We start from the raw sequence: 10,730 nt of genomic DNA, 5'->3' as shown, positions 1-10,730 counted from the left end.
AAATCCCTACAGCCATATGGTCCATTCGGCAATCCTCGGTAGAATCCGCTACTCTTCATGAGGGTACGGAATTGGCCGAGTTGAGACGATTGCCATATGGTCATATGCTTTACTAGGAAAGATGATTTGAAATTTGATTGTGTAAACGAAAATGAATTTTTGCAAGAGTGTACTGGTCATCTAGGATATTTGATAAGTCGATGCCAAGGAAACGTTTTGTTTGTAAATAATCGTTAAACGCAGCCTCATGAAATCGATGATCAATGGAATCATATAAATACTTTTATTGAAAAAATTCAAAACCAGAATGATGGTTCTTATTACAGCAATGGATTATTTCAAGCAATAGAGGAAACCCTAGAAAAGAGAATACTGGTGGTGGCAAATACGGGATCGCCACAAGTAGCATTAGTAAATGAATCGCGTGCACTACTTCAATGGAATATTGCTGAGAACGACTCTACTGCGTCAGATCTTAATAACGTTTTAATCGATATTGCAAAATGGATGTGTGCGTCATTCAAAAAAGTTTGTATACTCTTATATATTCCCAAAGCAATAACCGAATATTTTTGTTCGATATCATGAAAACGAAACATGAAATAATGTAATCTAATATACACATACGTGAAAGGTAAAATATTTGCAATTTTTCACAGAAAATTAAAATTTGAAAATTTATTTTTTATTTTGTGATAAATGCATATTGGCTACCTTGCTAAGATATTGTATTGACTATTGTCAAACTTGAGTAGGACACAATCTTTTTGAAATTTGAATCATGAAACCATAGTAGTGTATGTTTATAACGATCCTAGACCAACATATCGCAAGTACAATAAAACATTGACACATTGAATGCATGATACAATCGATCAACCAAATCGTGATGGTGACAGTAAAACGTATGTTGTGTCGATTTTAGTCATTCTTCATCATTACTGAGTTGTAGCAGTGTTGTGTAAGGAGCGCATTAACGATGTTTCATTAAAAATAATTGCGGCGGTTTAAGTTCTAAACGTGGAAATGAGATCTCCAGCATAAACCACCGTGCATAAACATACAAAATAGGTTCTCTCTATAGCTAATTGTGAATACAGCTGGCCTTTACTAGTTTTGTATCTTTTTCTTAAATGTCGGATCATTTATATTTAAGAGTTAAGCGTAACGTCATTTTCGCTTAAAAAGTGCATTATAGTTAAGGAGCCAGCTAAAGTCCGTCTCCGATGCAGTATTTTCTCGCTGTGTTGAAGACCAATTGGTGGCCTTGTGCTGTTTTCTTCTTTTTGCTCAGGTTTTTATTCTTTGACACATTCCTCGTTTCCATTCTCAGTTTTATTTCAACAAAGAAAACAAAAAATCCAAGAAACAATATAAATGATAAGACAAGACTTAGAGTCTGCATATTGTGCATTTGGACAAATAAATACAGCATATTTGAACACAGTTTCACCTTTTCATGCTGGTATCTGGCTCAACACCAGTGCAACTATCACATTGTCTTTCCCTTATCTCAAGTCTATAGACAATTAAAAATTTAAAGTAATAAGTTTTATTACATATGTGCATGGGCGAATGTGTACGTGTATATGACAATTCAAAGTTTTAAGTTTTATTGCACATGTGCATGGGCGAATGCGTACGTGTATATGACACAAATTCCATCATCGTTCGACCACAGATATCCCCTCTTCACAGTATACTGACTCGTCGTTGATCTTGACAGCTATTTCTGTACATCCCTGTACTATTAATTTACAATCATCTGGATGACCTATTATTCTCATACCAGTTCTGTAATATAAATTTACATTTTAACCTATTTATATAAATCTTTATATAATACACTGTACTTCTTTACACTTTGGTGATTTGGTATCAGTAGTTGTCGTTTATTGCCGCATATCATAAGGCCTTTCATAAATGACTATGTGGTATGTGTTTAACTCATTGTTGATTGCCGAACGGTGTCATTTGGTCTCTTCTGGATATTTGCCTCATTGGCAATCATACCACATCTAATCAAAAAAGATGTGCCAATGAGCAAATCTTCAGAAGAGACCAAATGACAACGTTCGGCAGTCAACAATGAGTTAAACCCATACCACATGAAGGATACTTTTATTTGCAAACCACATCTTTGCAAAAAGACTAATTGAACTAGTATGGTGAGTTTGTAAAGTCTTATTTATAAAAAAAAATCTATAGTTTTCAGTCTCGGATGCGTGTTCCTCATGTCCACAGTATAAAGTCGTTATTTATGAGGTGATTTATGACCACGCTGAAGTACGTCCATTATTCATAGTTCATTATTCAAAATTCAAATGAAAAAGTTTATGTTATAAAAAATATAAAAAATTGACTGTGACACTATAGCTATATCCCGTATTTCTAAATTCGTCTTTTTGGTGTTATCTAACAAATATTCAAATAAATATCAGAAAAAATAAATAAAAACACTCCTTAAATTTGTATTTGATATATTTATATAGTTCCTAGTTTCGGAGGATAAACTAGTGGGCCTTCCTAACTATTTTTAACAGAAATTCCTTGGTTCAATGTATGGACGACCTGAATACCGAAACATATTTTTTTCAAAATTGAAATACTCTACGTGGTTTTTCTTTTTTTAATTTTCACTGGACCTTTGCTATTCTTCATCCTTTAATAAATTATGGATACAACAAGTCGATTGTGCCGCAATGACCATTAGAGGGGTTACGGAGGACCTAAATGTCAAAATACGCATGAAAATTAAGAAATAGCCAATTTTGAATAATGCAATGGATATTTTGAATAATGGAATGGACTGCTGCAACCCTTTAGCCCCTAATAACAGATATATCTGATACCTCATTCGAAAGCTTATTACGAGAGAAACAAAATGTATATAGTCAATATGTTTCGCAACGAATATTAGAGAAGTAACGAAGGATTTAAATACCGATATGCGCTTGAACATTGAGAAATAGCTTATTTTGAATAATTGAATGGACTGCTGCAACCCTTCAGTCCATAATCCAGGCAAAATTTATACACCAAATTAAAGCTTATTCATTGAGGAATAAACTGAGTATAAATGATATGTGCTGCAATGACCATTAGAGGAGTTGCTGAGGACCTAAATGTCAAAATACGCATGAAAATTAAGAAATAGCCAATTTTGAATAATGAAATGGATATTTTGAATAATGGAATGGACTGCTGCGACCCTTTATCCCCTAATAACAGATATACCTGATACCTCATTCGAAAGCTTATTACAAGAGGAACAAAATATATATAATCAATATGTTCCGCAACGAATATTAGAGGAGTAGCGAAGGATTTAAATACCGATATACGCTTGAACATTGAGAAATAGCTTATTTTGAATAATTGAATGGACTGCTGCAACTCTTCAGTCCTTAATCAAGGCAAAATTTATACACCAAATTAAAGCTTATTGATTGAGGAATAAACGGAGTATAAATGATATGTGCCGCAATCACCATTAGAGGAGTTGCTGAGAACCTAAATGTCAAAATACGCATGAAAATTAAGAAATAGCCAATTTCGAATAATGAAATGGATATTTTGAATGATGGAATGGACTGCTGCAACCATTTATCCCCTAATAACAGATATACCTGATACCTCATTCGAAAGCTTATTACAAGAGGAACAAAATGTTTATAATCAATATGTTCCGCAACGAATATTAGAGGAGTAACGAAGGATTTAAATACCGAAATACAATATACGCTTGAACATTGAGAAATAGCTTATTTTGAATAATGGAATGGACAGCTGCAACCCTTCAGTCACTAATCAAGGCAAAATTTATACACCAAATTAAAGCTTCTTGATAGAGGAATAAACTGAGTATAAATGATATGTACCGCAATGGCCATTAAAGGGAATAAATGGGAAGTTTATGCCACAATACGCGTGAAAAATAAGAAACAGTCAATTTTGAATAATGAAATGGATATTTTGAATAATGGAAAAGACTGCTAGGAACCTTCAGCCTATAATTACAGATCTAGCCTGTACCTCATTTGGAACCTTATAAAGAGAGAAAGAAAGGAACAAATTGTATATAGTCAATTTATTTCGCGTATTAATGAAGGACTTAAATATCGAAATATGCGTGAACATTTTGAGGGGAATTTCTGCTAGGACCGGACATAAAAATCCGCAAATCGTGCACGCTCCTTGACGAGGTTAAGAAGGCAAAACGTGGATGCCTGGGGTTGAAGGAAAAAGTGTGGGGAAAGGGGGGGGGGGAGGTCGTGGGAAAATGTATCTTTGTGGAAGAAAGAAAATACACCAAAACAAATCCACAGATAGAATAAGCAAAATGGTTTGTAAGATTACAAATATGTTTGATCAGAGGGACAATATGGCGCAAGAGGTAGAAATTTTGGAAAATACTGATAAGGAAACTCTCAAATGGCGAGAAGTAGGTCAGGACTCGCCCTGAATTGTCAAAGACATTTAAGATGTTGACACGAAGTGTTGGTTCGCAAAAATTATAAACTTGTGCTGGAAAGGAAAAAATATCCGCACTTGGGAATGTGAAAGACTAAACAAGCACCTGACCACCGTCTGGGCAAATAGAGAGACCCATGGAGCTGTGCAATTCGTGAGCTATGGGATGAAAAAAACTAGGCGCACCGGGTATGATTACCACGACTTTTATATTTTGGACGGTATGATTGGAAGTGTTCATTTATTTTATAGGAGTATACTGAAGAGGGGAATGTTTTTGAAGGGCTGTTAGCATCTAAATATAAGATCAGCCCGGCTTCGTCGTGGAATTAAGTAGAGTCCATACCCATCCGGGCGTTTGAGGATTTGAGGTAGAAACCGTTGCCACTTGGATTCACTGTGCAAACGCTTCAACACGTTTCTGGTACAATAAAGACCTTAAGGCCTTGTTGACGGCTACAACACCCAAACCGTTCAAGGCTCAAACACCCAAGGCTGGTAGAATAGTCTTTTGCTACCATGGGGAGTGCCGTCATTGCCAGCCCTGCCAACATGGGTAGGATTCCACTTACTTTTTGCATATTTACCTTTACATTGTTTTGCCCCTTACACTGCCCAAATCGTCTATAAGTTTCACCCGTGACACCCGAGAGACCTAAAGGGAGGTCTGCACGTCCATGCCAACAATGGGGGTCATATTCCAGGTATTAAATACGTCTTTAAAGGCTTTCTTCGGCGAATATAACTCAATTTAAACCCAATGGCTTTCCTATCTTCCCAAATCTTTTCCTGCACCTTCGTTAGCAGTCGATCTATCGACAGCCTGCTAATTCATTTCAACCCAAGTTGTTTTGCCTGGGTGATAATCTCATTCCTCGTGTGGGGTTTGGGACGACGATGAAATTTAAGATTTGTCTTCGTTTCTATCAACTCTAAACCAACTGATATTTCCAAGACGATAGTCAGCTGCTTGTTAAATCTCTCACATCCCCATGTGCGAATAGTTTCCCCTTTTCAGCACGAGGTTATAATTTTGCAGACCTTTAGTTCGTGTCAACATCTTTAATGCCTTTTACAATCCAGGGTGAGTCCTGTCCTACTTTTCGCCATTTGAGAATTTCCTCATAATTGCAGCGCTTTTCTCGATTGCCTTAACAGTGGCCAGTTTTTTTTTCAGAATTACTACCTCTTGCGCCGTATTCTATCTCTAATCAGACATATTTGTGTTCTTGAAATCCATTGTGTTCATTATATCTTTGAATTTATAGGACCGGACATAAAAATCCGAAAATCGTGCACGCTCCTTGACGAGATTAAGAAGGCAAAACGTGAATGCCTGGGGTTGAAGGAAAAAAGTGTGGGGAAAGGGGGGGGGGTCGTGGGAAAATATATCTTTGTGGAAGAAAGAAAACACACCAAAACAAATCCACAGATAGAATAAGCAAAATGGTTTGTAAGATTACAAATATGTTTGATCAGAGGGACAATATGGCGCAAGAGGTAGAAATTTTGGAAAATACTGATAAGGAAACTCTCAAATGGCGAGAAGTAGGTCAGGACTCGCCCTGAATTGTCAAAGACATTTAAGATGTTGACACGAAGTGTTGGTTCGCAAAAATTATAAACTTGTGCTGGAAAGGAAAAAATATCCGCACTTGGGAATGTGAAAGACTAAACAAGCACCTAACCACCGTCTGGGCAAATAGAGAGACCCATGGAGCTGTGCAATTCGTGAGCTATGGGATGAAAAAAACTAGGCGCACCGGGTATGATTACCACGAGTTTTATATTTTGGACGGTATGATTGGAAGTGTTCATTTATTTTATAGGAGTATACTGAAGAGGGGAATGTTTTTGAAGGGCTGTTAGCATCTAAATATAAGATCAGCCCGGCTTCGTCGTGGAATTAAGTAGAGTCCATACCCATCCGGGCGTTTGAGGATTTGAGGTAGAAACCGTTGCCACTTGGATTCACTGTGCAAACGCTTCAACACGTTTCTGGTACAATAAAGACCTTAAGGCCTTGTTGACGGCTACAACACCCAAACCGTTCAAGGCTCAAACACCCAAGGCTGGTAGAATAGTCTTTTGCTACCATGGGGAGTGCCGTCATTGCCAGCCCTGCCAACATGGGTAGGATTCCACTTACTTTTTGCATATTTACCTTTACATTGTTTTGCCCCTTACACTGCCCAAATCGTCTATAAGTTTCACCCGTGACACCCGAGAGACCTAAAGGGAGGTCTGCACGTCCATGCCAACAATGGGGGTCATATTCCAGGTATTAAATACGTCTTTAAAGGCTTTCTTCGGCGAATATAACTCAATTTAAACCCAATGGCTTTCCTATCTTCCCAAATCTTTTCCTGCACCTTCGTTAGCAGTCGATCTATCGACAGCCTGCTAATTCATTTCAACCCAAGTTGTTTTGCCTGGGTGATAATCTCATTCCTCGTGTGGGGTTTGGGACGACGATGAAATTTAAGATTTGTCTTCGTTTCTATCAACTCTTAACCAACTGATATTTCCAAGACGATAGTCAGCTGCTTGTTTAATCTCTCACATCCCCATGTGCGAATAGTTTCCCCTTTTCAGCACGAGGTTATAATTTTGCAGACCTTTAGTTCGTGTCAACATCTTTAATGCCTTTTACAATCCAGGGTGAGTCCTGTCCTACTTTTCGCCATTTGAGAATTTCCTCATAATTGCAGCGCTTTTCTCGATTGCCTTAACAGTGGCCAGTTTTTTTTCAGAATTACTACCTCTTGCGCCGTATTCTATCTCTAATCAGACATATTTGTGTTCTTGAAATCCATTGTGTTCATTATATCTGTGAATTTTATTTTTGTGTGTGTGTGTTTCTTTCTTCCACGAAGACACATTTTCCCTCGACCCCAACCTCAAAATGGAGATGTGAAAGAACCTCATAATCATACTACTTTTCCTCTCTTAATAAGCTTTTTCAAATGAGGTATAAGGTATCTCTGTAATTAGGGGCTAAGGGAAAACAACAGTCCATTCCATTGTTCAAAATATCTATTTCATTATTCAAAATGGGCTATTTCTCAATGTTCAAGCGTATTTCGGTATTTAAATCCTTCGTTACTCCTCTAAAATTCGTTGCGAAACATATTGACTATATACATTTTGTTCCTCTCGTAATAAGCTTTCGAATGAGGTATTAGGTTTATCTATAATTAGGGGCTAAAAGGTCGCAGCAGTCCATTCAATTATTCAAAATATCCATTTCATTATTCAAAATTGGCTATTTCTTAATTTTTACGCGTATTTTGGCATTTAGGTCCTCTGTAACCCCTCTAATAATCATTGTGGCAAATATCGTTTATACTCAGTTTATTCCTCTATCAATAAGCGTTAATTTAGTGTAGAAGTTTTGCCTTGATAAGGAACTGAAGGGTTGCAACAGTCCTTTTCCATTATTCAAAATAAGTTATGTCTCAATGTTCACGCGTATTTCGATATTTAAATCCTTCGTTTCTCCTCTAATATTCATTGCGGAACATATTAACTATATACATTTTGTTCCTCTCGTAATAAGCTTTCGAATGAAGTATAAGGTTTATCTATTATTAGGGGCTAAAAGGTCGCAGTTGTCCGTTCTATTATTCAAAATATTTATTTCATTATTCGAAATTGTCTATTTCTTAATTTTCACGCGTATTTTGGCATTTAGGTCTTCCGTAACCACTCTAATGGTCATTGCGGCACAATCGACTTGTTTTATCTATAATTTATTAAAGGATGAAGAATAGCAAAGGTCCAATGAAAATTGAAAAAGAAAGACCACGTAGAGTATTTCAATTTTGAAAAATATGTTTTGGTATTCAGGTCGTCTACATGTATACAGTGAACCAAGGAATTTCTGTTAAAAATAGTTAGGAAAACCCACTAGTTTATCCTCCTAAACTAAGAACTAGATAAATATATCAAATTAAAATCAAAAGAGAGTTTTTATTTATTTTTTCGGATATAAATTTGAACATTTGATAGATAACACCAAAAACACGAATTTAGAAATACGGGATATAGCTATAGTGTCACAGTCAATTTTTTTATTTTTATTTCACTATTCACCGCTTCAAGTTAAATAGTGAAACTTAAACTATTTCATTATTCATTATTCATTTTTAAAATATTGAATAGTGAATAGTGATCTATTTCATTATTTATTATTGAATTTTGAATAAAGAACTATGAATAATGGACGTACTTCAGCGCGGTTTATTTATGTGTTTAATGTTGTTGTTGTTTTTTATGTTGTTTTATGTGGAGGTGTATGGTTATGGGTTTTGATATATTTTTCTTTTTTTTTTCTTGGGAGGATTTGTTTTGCATGCTACATGTAAATACAATTTTGTCGTCATATACTTACAAACAACACTGTACAAGTCTGGGCAGAACACATCTACAATTTTCGACACATCCGACAAGTTCTGTTGCTCCAAGTGCAATGGACTGATTTCCTATTAAACATCCGAACCATTGATCAGCTAAAAATATACAAAATTAAGGGGGTAGACCTTGGTTCAGGGAGATAACTCTTTAAATCAGTTAAGCGTTTGTAAAAGTCACGTTCATCAATCTATTTTAAGCATTTACCTGAAACAGATTGAAAATACTCTTTTTAACCTAGAAGCTTAGAATATATTATTGAAAATGGTTGACACAAACGTACTGATGATTTTAAGAGTTATTTCCCTTAACCTAGGTCTATAAATTAATATTTGAAGATACTCTGGATAAGCGTTGTATTGATAAGTTTCAATAACTAAATAAAACATCATTAGGTCTACAAATAAACGTAGTCGTTGTTCCACTTTCGAAGAAAAAAAATGATAAGCATTGTATCATAATAGACTTATTATTTCATTTCCAATGCGTTTGAGATGTAATTGACAGCCTAGCATGTAAGCCAAACATATATTATTTGCACTTTTTGTCTTAGTTTTGTTTGTGTTTGTTTGTTTTTTGTTTTTTTTTCTTATTAATGTGTTTTTATTTTCTGTAGTTGTTCTTTTGTGTAGGTTTGGGGTAAGGGATTATTTGGGGTTTTTTTTGTTTTGTTTTGTTTCGTTTTGTTTCTATTTTACCTTTTGTTGAGTGTCAGATTTTTTTGTGTATTTGACTTATGATTGAATTTTGCCATTGTGTTGTTGAATTGTAGTTAGCCGTTAGGTGGATTGTAGTTAGCCGTTAGGTGGATATAAAAAGATGTGGTATGCGTGCTAATGAGACAACTCTCCATCCAAATCACAATTTATAAAAGTAAACCATTATAGGTCAAAGTAAAGTCATTAATACGGAGCCTTGGCTCACACCGAACAGCAAGCTATAAAAGGTCATTCAAATGGAAAAAACAACGGTCTAATCTATATAAAAATAAGAAACGAGAAACACTTATAAATCACATCGACAAACGACAACAGTACTAAACATCAGATTCCTGACTTAGGACAGGTGGAATCAATTGCAGTGGGTTTATATATTTTTCTTACCTCCTATACATTTCTAAGAAGGTGATTGGTTAAAAGCGTACGCGTGAAGACCGTGTATATTTGATATTAGGTTAGTAGGGAGGCGGGGCTTATTCCATACATATGGAATTTTCTGACCCCATATATATATATATATATATATATATATATATATATATATATATATATATATATATATATATATATATATATATATATATATATATATATATATACCGTATTAGGTCACTAGCACACTATGTAACTAATAATGTCTTATTTAAATATACAAAATTCTCCTTTTGATTTATTATCTTTCAATAAGTATTCCTGTCCGTCCTTCTTTTGTCTGTCTGACGTGTTCAATGCCTTTATTAATAGTCGACATAATTGTCTTTCAAGTGGCGGATATGACTATCGTTGTTTACAGACGATTCAATACCTTAAAGTTTGTTGATTTTAGTCGTTTCGAAGTTTTTCATGAACATGTATTTTTTGTTCTTTATGCATATTATAAAATGTCAATAACACAATCCTATAACAAATGAAGTTGTACACAAAACTCAGCACAAAATTTGAATAAAAAAGAGAAAGCGATTTACATTCCTGTTACCAATGAGAGACAACTGCAACTTGCAAATCAGCTGTTGTACACAGTTCGTATTATCTCCCTTGGTATAATATCGCAACAGATATTCTAAGACATTTCAATGCTGTACTGTAAATGTGATCAAGCCTCATTCCCTTTAAGAAAACAACCTG

At 35.2% G+C, this 10,730-nt stretch overlaps 1 long non-coding RNA gene across 1 annotated transcript; it reads right to left on the bottom strand.

Annotated features, from left to right (window-relative positions):
- Positions 1-1,536: 1,536 nt before the first annotated feature.
- On the bottom strand, positions 1,537-9,623 carry LOC139496113 (uncharacterized). The gene is made up of 2 exons (XR_011657544.1): positions 8,867-9,623; positions 1,537-1,794 (listed from the first exon to the last, which is right to left on the bottom strand). It is a non-coding gene; the product is annotated as an uncharacterized lncRNA (long non-coding RNA).
- Positions 9,624-10,730: the final 1,107 nt, after the last annotated feature.

Source organism: Mytilus edulis, chromosome 11 (assembly GCF_963676685.1).
Source record: "Mytilus edulis chromosome 11, xbMytEdul2.2, whole genome shotgun sequence".
Classification (NCBI taxonomy): Eukaryota; Metazoa; Mollusca; class Bivalvia; order Mytilida; family Mytilidae; genus Mytilus; species Mytilus edulis.
This window is presented reverse-complemented; position numbering and strand designations above follow the sequence as displayed.